Here is a 12,088-nt window from a genome sequence, read left to right on the forward strand (position 1 = left end):
TGTGTCCAGACCTGCCAAACTGCTGCGTTTATATAATGTGTTAATAATTCTTTGTTCCTCTCTCTGTGCTGGAGTTCTTTAAGAACTTGGTGGCTTGATCCAGATTATTATTAAATTGGTTGAATTTTAATAAGAGTGTGTTTATTCATATAGTGTATCAAGCTTATTACTTCAATATATTTACTGCAAATCTGATATTAATATTTTACTCATGGATAGGGACATTAGGCTACTGTATGAATGAGCACTTCAGAGATAATGATAGTAATTATATACATAAGCCTTTATGTGGCTGGTCTGGTTGTATACTCGGGAAAGATTGTGAAAATGGAAGGATTTAGGCAGAGTAGTGGATTGCATATAGACAACATATTTCTGTGGTTTTTACATGGTTTGCATTTGGTTGTGGTCCCAAGTGGGTTTATATAATGATGACATACAGTAATCAAGAGATGAATTTGTGCATTATACTTTGTCAAATAAAGCAAGCCAGGCAGCCTTCCGTGTTTGAGAACGGCGCTGTTTTTTAATCGCCCACTAGAGGGCTGCAGCGCCACAATAACCAGCTTAGTTCAAATGAATGAAATGACTCAAAAAAAGATTAGTTCATTTTAATGAACGAGATTTGAATGAACGAGTCTGTCAAAAGACTCAAACTTGCCATCACTACTGCTGCTGCATTGCTCTGTAGCTTGAGGCAGACATGTTTTTTTGCTGGTAGATCATGAACTTTCTACTTAAAGCTGGATATCTTTATTTTCAGAATTTTCTTGGCTACACGAAGTGCCAGTCATCAGCACAATTGCTTGCAATTGGCTCGGCCCACCCACGAAATAATAGGGACTGGCCCTTCCTTACACATGACATACGAACCACGTCTGCTGGTGTTCTGTCGATTTATGCTACCTATCAAGATGAGCTACTTAGGGGTTCTGCGCAAGCGTATGACCCACAAGCGTGGTTTGTTTCCACGCCCATAAATCTGTGCAACCTTGCTGTTGGGAATGCCGTCGAGAAAGAGGCTGATCGTCAGTAACCTCCAAAAAAAAAAATCATTATTAGTCTATCAGAATAAGCTACCCCTGATATCTTAAATAAAGATGGCATAATATAGTATTTCAACATGCTCCCCATCTCCGTACAGTACACAAGGAGTGAGTAGTGGTGCAATATAAGATGATTCTGTAGTGGGAGCATTATTTGATAGGGGATATTAGTCTATCCGAATATGCTACCCCTGAAATGATATTATAATATGTAGCATGTCTAAACTAGCTATGAATTTTAATAAATTTATGAGAATACCCAATTATGAATTTTAATATTCAGACAATATTAATCTCTTGTTTTGCGGGGCACCACCGGAGTTGTTATTAACCTAGAGTCTCCGGACCTCTAGGTAGCTTTTAATAATTATACAATTATTCACCAGTGATCAGTTAGTTAATAATCGCTCAATTATCTTAAATCAATCAGTCAGTCTCATATCTAAAGGGTAAATTCTCTTGGCAGGGACTTAGAAATAGGCAACACACAATTCCTTGGTTACAGTGAATTTATTAACTAACTAAGGTGATATAAAAAGGTGGTTAAATACATCAGTGAAATAAACAATGGGTAAACAGTGAGAATGGAGGTTCGATTGTGGGAAGCATTTGAATCATACGACAACTAATGAATGTAATTAGATGATAACTCGGTTAAATTTGTCTAGGGGTATAAAGATTACATATGCTGGACTAAAGATAAATGGGTTAGCAACTATTCGACGTCACTGACCACAGAATGTAGGGCTTTGGTCTTACTGCTTGCGTTTCTCCCCGCTGGGTTGCTGGTCAACGGCCTCACACTGGCAGAGTCCGCGCGTTCTTGGTTAGGACAACTTAAAGCTGTTGGCCAGTCGCTTTCTCTGCCAGAGAATTTCTCCGGGGTCCGTTTCTGGTAGGCTTGTGGAAGAAACTTGCAGTGGGGGGCCTTCCCGACCCTGTCTCGGGTCAGGTTTCAGTCGTCCTTTGTTGCTGCTGGCGGGCCATGTGGCGTCGTCCGACCTCCGTGGGCTTAGCTCGACGTATAATGCTTAAAAATAAACTGGGTCGTTCTTGAATTAACTAGTGTAACTTAATGGACTGATAACTTTTAACAAACGAAAAGAAAGAAAAAATAAAAACAAGTAAAGTTGCTGTTAAACGAGGGAAAAATTGATGTCGCGGCATTTCGCGTGTGTAGCTTCAAGCGAAACAAAGACTTCGCGTGCCAAAGCGTCCAGAGCGGGGAGAGCGGAATAGAAGAGAAGAGCAGACGACGTTGTGTGTCGCTCTTTTGTTGTCTGGGGCGTGGTTCCCCCAGAGGGCAGTCATTCGTTCCCGCAGGGAGCGTTTCTGGTTTCCCGAGGGACTGTCTTTCTAAACTTTTAATGTCTATAAAAGAAAATCTTTTGCGCGTATTATAATCAAATATTTTCCACAATCAAACCTCACTGGTCAAACAGTACCGTTCTAAGTTTAAGCATTTGGTAATAGGAAAACACTGTCAAATTACTGGTCATGACAAATAATGAGTGACATTTATACATTAACGGCATTTCTGACGATGGTATGTAATACTTATTTCGTCCACTTGGGGGAGCTCAGGTTACATGAGGAAAGCTTAGATTAATCCAAAAACAATCTTTCCTTAGGAACTGGGAAATTTAGTTATTTGGCCTTAAATTCAAACTGGCAACTAACAGCGTATAGTATGACATTTATTATAATTTCTAAAGGAATTGTGTGAGAAAGTATTGTGAACAAGCATTGGTTACACATTAAATGAAAGTGTCCTTAATCTTGCTGAAAATTAAAACACTGCAAAAGTAACTTATGTAGATTCTTTTCAGAAATAATATCATCAACAGATAGCAACAACATGGTAACATAACTACTCAAATAGAGGCAAACGTAATCAAGTAACTAAAAGATTATTTAATTAGACAGTTAATGCTTTGAGTCTTTGGAGACTGCAGTCTTTGTTTACATAAAGTTCAGGGCTGTCTGTGGTGTCATGGATTTTGTCACACCTAGGCGTGACGGAGTATCCCTTTGATGAGGTAATGAAACACAGAGCAATGTTAGTTGCCACGGTTACGTGTGTGTTTAGGGTTTCCTGCCCCCTTTCAAGGAGAGTTCCGATAGGCTGTTCAGGGAAATGCTAATCGCTGTTTAATGTCCCTTTTGTCAGTTTAAAAGTCAGACACCGAGAGGCTTATCTCGGCTGTTGCCAAAGGTGGCCAGTTTTACAATCAACTGCTCAGGAATAGCACTTAGGGAAGACGACCTTTCCACCCCCTTTCTTTTGTTGGGGTCTCTTCAGCCATCTGTTGAAAGCTGATCTCAACCCTCCTCCTTCTCTCAGGGAGAGGGCAATAGTTTTGAGTAGTTCAAATTTATTTAATATAAAATGCACAAATCCACACTGTTGTCCACTACAAATATAATCAAAAAACAGAATATGTCATAATACTGTGAGAGTTATAACTTTATGGAATTGGAAAAGGGAACACATAAGGTAGCATTTTTCGAGAGCGACTCGATAGACTCTGCTATCGATTTGTGCTACAGTACCATTTTTCAACAAGGCAGTATAGATCGTCAGAACACCGGCAAATATGAAACGATGCGGCAGCAGTCCCTGGTGATTTACTGATGGAATAATGTGTTTTGGACTAAATGTTTAACTGGATTGGATCGTCTGGACCTTTGACAACGTAACAAGACCATTTTTGTTGGAATATAATCGATCAGTGGATTACTATGAGGCTTCATAGGTGAGTCGCGTCTATTTTGCTTGTACTGGTTGGTCTGACAGAAGCGCTGATTGTACCCGCTGTGGTGATTGTATCTTGAAATGGTTTGCATTGGTCGAATCACGAGTATTTTAGCTCTGACACGGTCATATTAGTATCAAGTCTGTGTAGATGTTAACTGTTTTGCCCTTACCTAGCTTGCAGACTTCCATGAGAGCCACTAGCTCTGTGGCCTGAGCTGAAAAATATGCGGGTAATTTACCACTGAACAATGTTTCATGCTGAGTGACAACTGCAAACCCCACCAAACCTTCACCAGTGTCGGATCCACATCTGCTGGGGTAGGCAGGAGAGTAGCAGCATTAAGAACAGTACATCTTTTAACCGTGATGTTAGGTATGTCAAGAAGAGTAGTGTGATATCTTAACCAGCGCTGCGCAGATAAATGTGATGTCTTTTGTGTGTGTAGTACGTGTGAAACTGCATGTGGTACCATGAGTGTGAGATCACCATATCCTAGGTCTCGTGATGCAACCACTGCTTTTTCCGCTGCTGTTACAGCTCGGAGGTACAGTGGCAGTCCAGCAGCAACAGGGTCAAAAAAACCTACAAAAAAATAACCTACAGGTCGTTGTTTTCTTGACTTCTTGAGTCAGAACAGAAGTCATGTACCCGATTTTCTCATCAACAAACTGAGTAAATGGTCGGTCAGTTATTGGAAGTCCCAGTGTGGACGTAGACTGTAAAGAGCCCTTTACTGTAAGTCTGTGAATGCTTCTTCAGCCTCGTCAGTCCAAGTCAGTCGGTCATGTGCACAGAGATCTTTACCATGAATCATGGAAGAGAGGGGAGCCTCTCTTTGTGAGTAGTTTGGCAGCCATTGTATACAGTATGACGTCATTCCTAGAAAACTCATTAACTGTTTCTTTGTTTTTGGTTTTGGGGCAGACTGAATAGTCAAAAGGCGGTTGGGGGAGAGGGATTTACCCTCTACAGTTATCACGTGCCCCCTGTTCCCGTTAAAGGAAAAAGCAAACCAGTACTGGCTATCATTGTGTACTGGTACTGTCAGGTCAACAACTGAAAAATGTGTGGCATCTGGCGGAATCAATGACAAAATCGTGTGTGGATTTGCCACTTCTGGTGCTCGCAGATGCACAGCTGCGTTTACGGCCTGCAGGTCTTGGACAAACCTCCATTCTGTAGGTTGACCCTCTTCCCGGATTTTCTTTACTGGAAAAATGGGTGTGCACACAGGGGAGTCAGGGCATGGAACAATGACTCCAGCTTGTAACAATGAATCAAAAACCGGTTTAATACCTTCAAGCGCTTCCTGGTTACTTGGATATTGTTTCGAATAAATAAACTCTGATCTTGGGTGAACTACCAGAGGGGTGGCTCCTCGTATCAGTGCTACATCATATTTGTGACGGGCCCACAACTCAGCCGGCACCTCGGACGGTTCAGCCACGTCCACCTGTGTGTGTGCTGTCAGGAAAAATAAGAGAGGTGACAAAGAAAACACAGAAACACATGCTAAATCAAGTCACATAGCTGCCCCACCGACTCCATCTACAAAACAAAAAACAGATCTCCACAAAGAAAAAATGATAATCCATGAATGGCACTAGCCTGCTAGAGCCAAAAGAATTTAGTATTGTGGTCTTTGGAAATTCATGGATTTCCTGTACCCGATTTGTGATCCAAATTAAAAACGCACCCCTTTTGGAACAGAAATCCACCTTATGACAGTTCTCTGCCAAGAAGCTAATAGTGACACTGTGTCACTTTGACAATTCCCAGGTTTGGGTGAAACACAGATATAAAATCATAACCACAACCCATTACAAAAATGTGGAAAAAAACAATCTTGAATCAGGATGAAAACAGGAATGCTTAAATGTGCATTTGCTGAATCAATCACAGAAAATCAACATGGGCTGTTAGACCCCATGACATTAGCTTTACCGCATAAGGTAATTTATTTATTCCCTAAGATCTTGAAAAACTTACCACCCCCCTTGTCTCTACAGGCAGAATGGAGGAGTTGCATGGTATCAGAAGAACATTTCACAACTGGCATTTTCATTTCTTTTTTCCCCCCTAAAAAATAAATGTGTGCAAAATATCTGTGTCTACGTGTAAATAGGTTTGATGGCTGTTTCAAAATGTGACAGGAATGAAAACTATATGTTCTAGGAGCATTATGGAGCACTTTAGATTTGATCAATGAGCCTTCTGCTCCTGAAATCAGACTAGGGTCTTTATGTAAATACTGGTTTATCCCTCTCATCAGTGGTGTACTTGTGAATATGCTGCTCCCTGCTCTGACCTTTCTCCACTACATTCTATGTCTTTTGCTGACTGGAAACCCTGGAGACTGGACAGTGAGGCTCCAGGTGATGTGTGTGACCAGGATTCCTCTGGACTTTGTTCTTCTTGTTGGCTGAACACACGGGTGGGACACAGTCGTGATATGTGCCCATAACCTCCACATCTTTAATCTGTGTCGATTTGCGTTGTTGTGTCTGGGGTGTGTTCTCCAGCTTTTCTTCCCTCTGTTGCCGCGTTCTCCATTATCATTTGACTGTTCCAGTGGTGTGACCCATTTCTCACCATCAGTCTTTGTATTAGGTAGTTCTTCTCCAAACAGTTCTGAGTCCCAGTGGGCGTGTTCCTGCCCTCCCGTCGGTCTGGGCTGGGGATTTGGAGGTGTCACTGTCAGCAGTAGGTGTGCGTTTCTTCCTTCACCGTTTCTCCTGAGCCAGGAAGAGGCTGCTGATTGAAATAAAAACTTCTTGGGAAAGTTAATTTGAGTCTTTTCCCATTTTGTCCTTTCCCAGCAACTGGTGTGTGAAATGGGCAAACAGTCCTCAGGTCATGACACAATGCATGTTCTCTCCCCCGTCTGTCAGTTCTTTCCTGGAGTTTCTCAGTCAAAAGGGCAGTACTTTCCATGTGTGTCTCTAATGACAAAAGGATTAGTGGCTTGGAGACAACGTATGGAGGTGGCAACATCTGATCTGGCCTTTTGTGTGTCTCTTTCTTATCATTTAAAACTGCCTCTCTTATCTGTTGTTTTACCATTTACCCTGCCACTGATTTTGCTTCTCTCAAATGTGCTTATTTTTCCCATTTCTCAAAAGCTTGCCAATCAATCTTTTTCTTACCTACTGTCTTTGCTTTCTCTGTCAACATAATTCTACATCTCCCTAAACAATCTGTACTCAGTGTGCCTAGGATAAGAAAAATGCCTTCAGTTACATCATGCCAAAAAGGAACATCAACAACCACACTTTCCCCCCATTTTTCTACCATTGTTTTAGCTGAACCTGAAAGAGTGTCAGGCAAAGAATTGAGTTTTTTCCCCGATTTGTTCCCCATGTTTTTCTACTGACTCAGACTCACTGAACAAATTTGTTTTTACTTGCAATGGGTTTTATTATTCACACAATCACTCTGATCTTCCCATATGGTCTGATCTTGTCAAACACACACTAACTCTGGAGAAACTCTCTCAGCTGTATGGCACTTGCATGATGGTGCACTCGTTTTCGTTTACAATTGTGTGCTAGACACTGAAATGAGTTTATCACAGAGTTTTCTATATTTATCATCTCATGCACACCCAGATATTTTCCCTCCTTAGTGGAACATAATGTTCGAAACAAACACTTATCACATCACATAAACTCTTTAAAACTCTAAATGGGAAACATCTGGAATGTTTTTCTATGATGTGTTATTTATAGTATAACGAAACTACGGCAATTATGTTCATACAAACACACGGCTATGGGCCAGAGTTTGACCCAGGCCGCTGCAGCTAGGATGGAATTCTTTTTTTTCTCTGTTATTTAAATTTCTTTTTTCCCAAAATCACTCAGGATTTTGGAAAATAGGCCGTTCCTTAAATCACTCAAAATGCGACCTTTAAATGGTGTTACCTGCTAGTCTATATAAACTCCTAGGTAGGTTATCACTAGAGATGCTACCATAATGGGATTATGCACTTATCACTCCTGGCCTGTTGTTTTTTCTCTGTTTCCCCCGAATAGACCCTTTATCACCACCCCCGATGATGAACTATATTTATAGTTCTATTAACCCCAACTGGGCGAACGTTTCTTCGGAATAGGTGTCTGACTCGACAGAACACCTGGCTACCACGAAGGTTTTACGCCGAATTCTGATGAACATCTCCAACACATGCCCAATGTCAGGGAAAAGAATTCCTTCCCAAAGAATACGGAGTCAAATAGATGTGTTGAATCATTTCTTTATGTAACGTGGCCATGGAGAGAACTCTTAAATACAGAACAAGTACAGCAATAGTAAACTGCCAAGACAAGGGAAAACAAATGGCAGAGTTTTAGCACACACTCAAAAGCTTCTTCCTGGGCTGACATAAGAATGCAATTGTATGTGGCATCAAAGTTGTGTTCCTACTTCTTGATTAGTCTATGTTAAAACTCCCACCTACATGTCAGCAGATGTTTATTGTAAGTCAGACAACCCTTTATAATAACCCCTAATAAAAACCCTGTGACCAATGCTAATTTCTCACAAGTTAATTACAGTGAAATCCTAAAAATCAGCAACTTATAATGTATTTCTCACAGTGTGAAACAGTGAGAAACCTGTTACTGGACTTGGTTCAACAGTTCTCTTAACTAGACCAGTGTATGTCAATAGAGCCTTGTATACATCACCCTTTTTACTGTACAGTGTTCTCGGATCCCCTTCCATGGGCTTGTAGTCAGTCAGCTGACTCTGAGTGTGAATCCACCTCCCCACATCCCTCCATCTCCAATCAGCAGGCTTAGCCAACGCCACATGCGGGCAAAATTCTCCTTGGAACAACTGAGATTGAGCAGAAGAGAGAGACACAGAAACAGCAGCAGCCCGGCCTGAGTACAGTGTTGATTTACCAATATTCTCAGTTGTGGTACCACAGCAGACACACTAGATGGCACCAAAGCCCACTCATAAACAAAGTTCAATGCCTCTGGACTGTATTTCACCATTTGAAGTGGAAATTTCAGTCGGGTCACTTTCAACCCCTCGGGATGTGAGGTTAAAACAATACCAAAATGAATCATGAGATCACGTCCCATTAGGTTAATGGGACAATTCTCTGACAACAAAAATTTGTGTTTGGTTATGGCGTCATCCAGCGAACATGACAGTGGTGTAGTGTATGGTTCTGAAATAGGGATTCCTCCTGGCCCTACAGTTTTGCAAAACCGCCCACTTCTCCTTGGTGGAGCTGGTATGGCCGATTTTTTCAAAACCGATATGGTGGCCCCGGAGTCGACTAAAAACACCACAGAGTGTCCTGCTATGTTTAAAACTAACTCGGGCAGCTTCCTGAATCCCTCATTTCCATCTATGTACATTTCAAAAGTCAAACGGTCAAGTTTATCAGTGTCTTTCTTAGTTTCAATGTATGTTATTGCCATCATTATTTTGTCATAGTCTGTTATAGTTTGAGACTCACCCATTGATGCGTGTGTGGCAGGCCGGTCCGTCCCCAGTGGCCACTCCGCCTCCACTCCCTCATTTCAGTCCGATTTCACATAACCCCTCTTTGTTTCTTTTTTGCATTCATCTTGCCAATGTCCAGTTTCCCCACAGTTCCAACAAAAATCCGGGTCGCTGACACTTTGTCGGTCATTCTTGCAACCTCTCCCGCGGACCCCTCTTTTCCGCAACTGGAGGACTCTTTCTTTTGGCTTGTGGTGTCGATGGAGTTAAACATAGACAACTGTGCGTCCACTAGCTTCTTCTGCTGCTCTTTCCCTCTGCTCTCTTCTCGCTCCCTAAGCTCTCCCTCCGCGTGGCCAGCGTAGTCTAATATCATTGAAAGTGGCACTGTTTTCCAAAAGACGCATCTTCATCTTTCTGCTGCAGCGATTTCTGGCCTCAACCGGGTCATGAAATGCTGTATGAGCTGCAGCCCCCATCTGGCCCCCTGTCATTCCAGTGTGAAGATCGAAGGCCACTGTCAGACGGGCTAGGTAAGCCTGACAGGTCTCCGTCGGCTCCTGCGCCACCGAGGTGATAATTGACAGATCCATCCGCATCGGAAAAGCGGCCTTGCAGGTGGCAATTAATCCAGTGATAGCGTCTCTGTAATCAACATTATCCATACGGCTGTAAACCACCTCCACCAGCCGACACTGCTGGCGTGAAGTAGGGTGTGATCTTGTAATAGTCCATCTTGAGCATTTTGCTCATCATGCGCTTTAGCTCAGTCATTGTGGGCCGATCCTCTCTGACAAACTGATCCATCTGTTTCTCCAAATTTTGCGTTAAAGCCACTGTTGTTGCGGCTTTGGTTTCAGTCTCTTAAAACGTGCGCTCCTTGGAGCTGCTGGTTTGGATCTTGCGGTTGGTTCAAAGCAGGATTGTAGGGAGGAGGAAGCAGCGCGGAGTCCAGGTCGGGATCCAGCCTGAATGGATTTTTTGCAGTGTACACCTCAGGCAAAGAAGGATACAAGGTGTTAGATTGTGTTTGTGTGTTAGGAGGTATTTGTGATGTTGTTGGTGCTTGTGTGAATTGTGCCCAGAAATCCTTATTCATGCCCCCCTCCTTCTTATCCTGAGTGCTCTTAACCTGACCCTCTATTTTCTGACTTTTTCTCTCCCTTGCTTCCTCCCTCCATTCAATGTAAGCTTTCCAGTCTGCTTTAAATGGATGTTTTTTCTTTTGATGTTTTTTGGACAAGGCTGCATGTTTCTCTGCTGCTATCCCTTCCTCTACCTCTAAACGTATCTTCAGCTGCTGCAATTGATGTAGACTAAAGCTCCCCGTTGCTGGGAACCCAAATTCAACCCACTTATCAAATTGTCCCATTGAGTTTGCATGTCCTCCATTTCAGGAGTTACTTAGTGAAAATCCTATAGTGACGGTGTCTGCCCCCGACCATCGAAATTATTTAAAAAGGTAAACAGAAGAGGAGCTGTGCATACAAACCTCATAAAAATTAAAATCACAAGAGCAATAGTGCAAACGAATAGGAGAGTTAAATGTGGACTCTTAAACATCAGATCTCTCTCTTCTAAAGGTGTACTAGTAAATGAACTAAAATCAGATTATGATATTGATTTATTTTGTCTTACTGAAACCTGGCTGGGTGATGGAGAATATGTTAGCCTAAATGAATCCACCCCTCCCAGTCATATTAATACTCACATTCCTCGAGGCACAGGCCGAGGAGGTGGAGTTGCAGCTATCTTTGACTCTAACCTACTAATAAGCTCTAAACCTAAACTAAACTATAGCTCATTTGAAAGTCTTGTTCTTAGTCTTTCACACCCTAGTTGGAAATCACTGCAACCAATTCTCTTCGTTATAGTGTACCGAGCACCTCGCCCGTATTCTGAATTTTTATCTGAATTTGCAGAGTTTTTGTCAACTTTTGTCCTTAAAACGGACAAAGCTATTATTGTAGGGGATTTTAATATTCATGTGGACGTTGAGAATGACAGCTTCAATACTGCGTTTATCTCTCTCTTAGATTCCATTGGCTTCTCTCAGAGTGTTCATGAACCGACTCACTGTTTTAACCACACCCTCGACCTTGTTTTGGTGTATGGTATTGAAATTGAACATTTAATAGTGTTGCCACAGAATGCCTCTTTATCTGTCCACTGTTTGATAACTTTTGAGTTTGTATTGCTGAACTACACGCCATTGGGCAAAAATGTCTATACAAGACGTCTGTCTGATAGTGCTGTAGCTAAATTTAAGGATGCGATTCCATCAGCTCTAAATTCATTATCAAGTCATAAAGTAACGGAGGACTCCTATGCTAGTTTCAGTCCCTCCCAAATCGATCATCTTGTTGATAGTGCTGCAGGCTCGCTGCGAATGACACTCGACTCTGTAGCCCCTCTAAAAAAGAAAATACTAAAACAAAGACGGTTAGCTCCGTGGTATAATACTGAAACTCGCAAATTAAAGCAAATATTACGGAAACTTGAGAGGAATTGGCATTCCACCAAACTGGAAAATTTTCATTTAATTTGGCAAGATAGTCTTAAAACTTATAGGAAGGTCCTCCGTAATGCCAGAGCAGCGTACTACTCATCATTAATAGAGGAAAATAGGAACAACCCCAGGTTTCTTTTCAGCACTGTAGCCAGGCTGACAGAGTCACAGCTCTATTGAGCCAAGTATTCCCATAGCTCTCAGTAGTTATGAATTCATGAGCTTCTTTAATGATAAAATTCTAGCTATTAGAGACAAAATTCACCAAGACCTGCCCTCAACTGGCACCGACTTATCTCTAAACTCAGGAA

General features: G+C 41.9%; 1 long non-coding RNA gene across 1 annotated transcript; it reads right to left on the bottom strand.

The window, feature by feature from the left end:
• Nucleotides 1-4,861: 4,861 nt before the first annotated feature.
• On the bottom strand, nt 4,862-10,769 carry LOC123966597. Its single transcript, XR_006824033.1, has 3 exons — nt 9,282-10,769; nt 5,102-8,644; nt 4,862-5,014 (listed from the first exon to the last, which is right to left on the bottom strand). It is a non-coding gene; the product is annotated as an uncharacterized LOC123966597 (long non-coding RNA).
• Nucleotides 10,770-12,088: the final 1,319 nt, after the last annotated feature.

The sequence above is a fragment of the Micropterus dolomieu genome, unplaced genomic scaffold (assembly GCF_021292245.1).
Source record: "Micropterus dolomieu isolate WLL.071019.BEF.003 ecotype Adirondacks unplaced genomic scaffold, ASM2129224v1 contig_13784, whole genome shotgun sequence".
In the NCBI taxonomy this organism is placed as follows: domain Eukaryota; kingdom Metazoa; phylum Chordata; class Actinopteri; order Centrarchiformes; family Centrarchidae; genus Micropterus; species Micropterus dolomieu.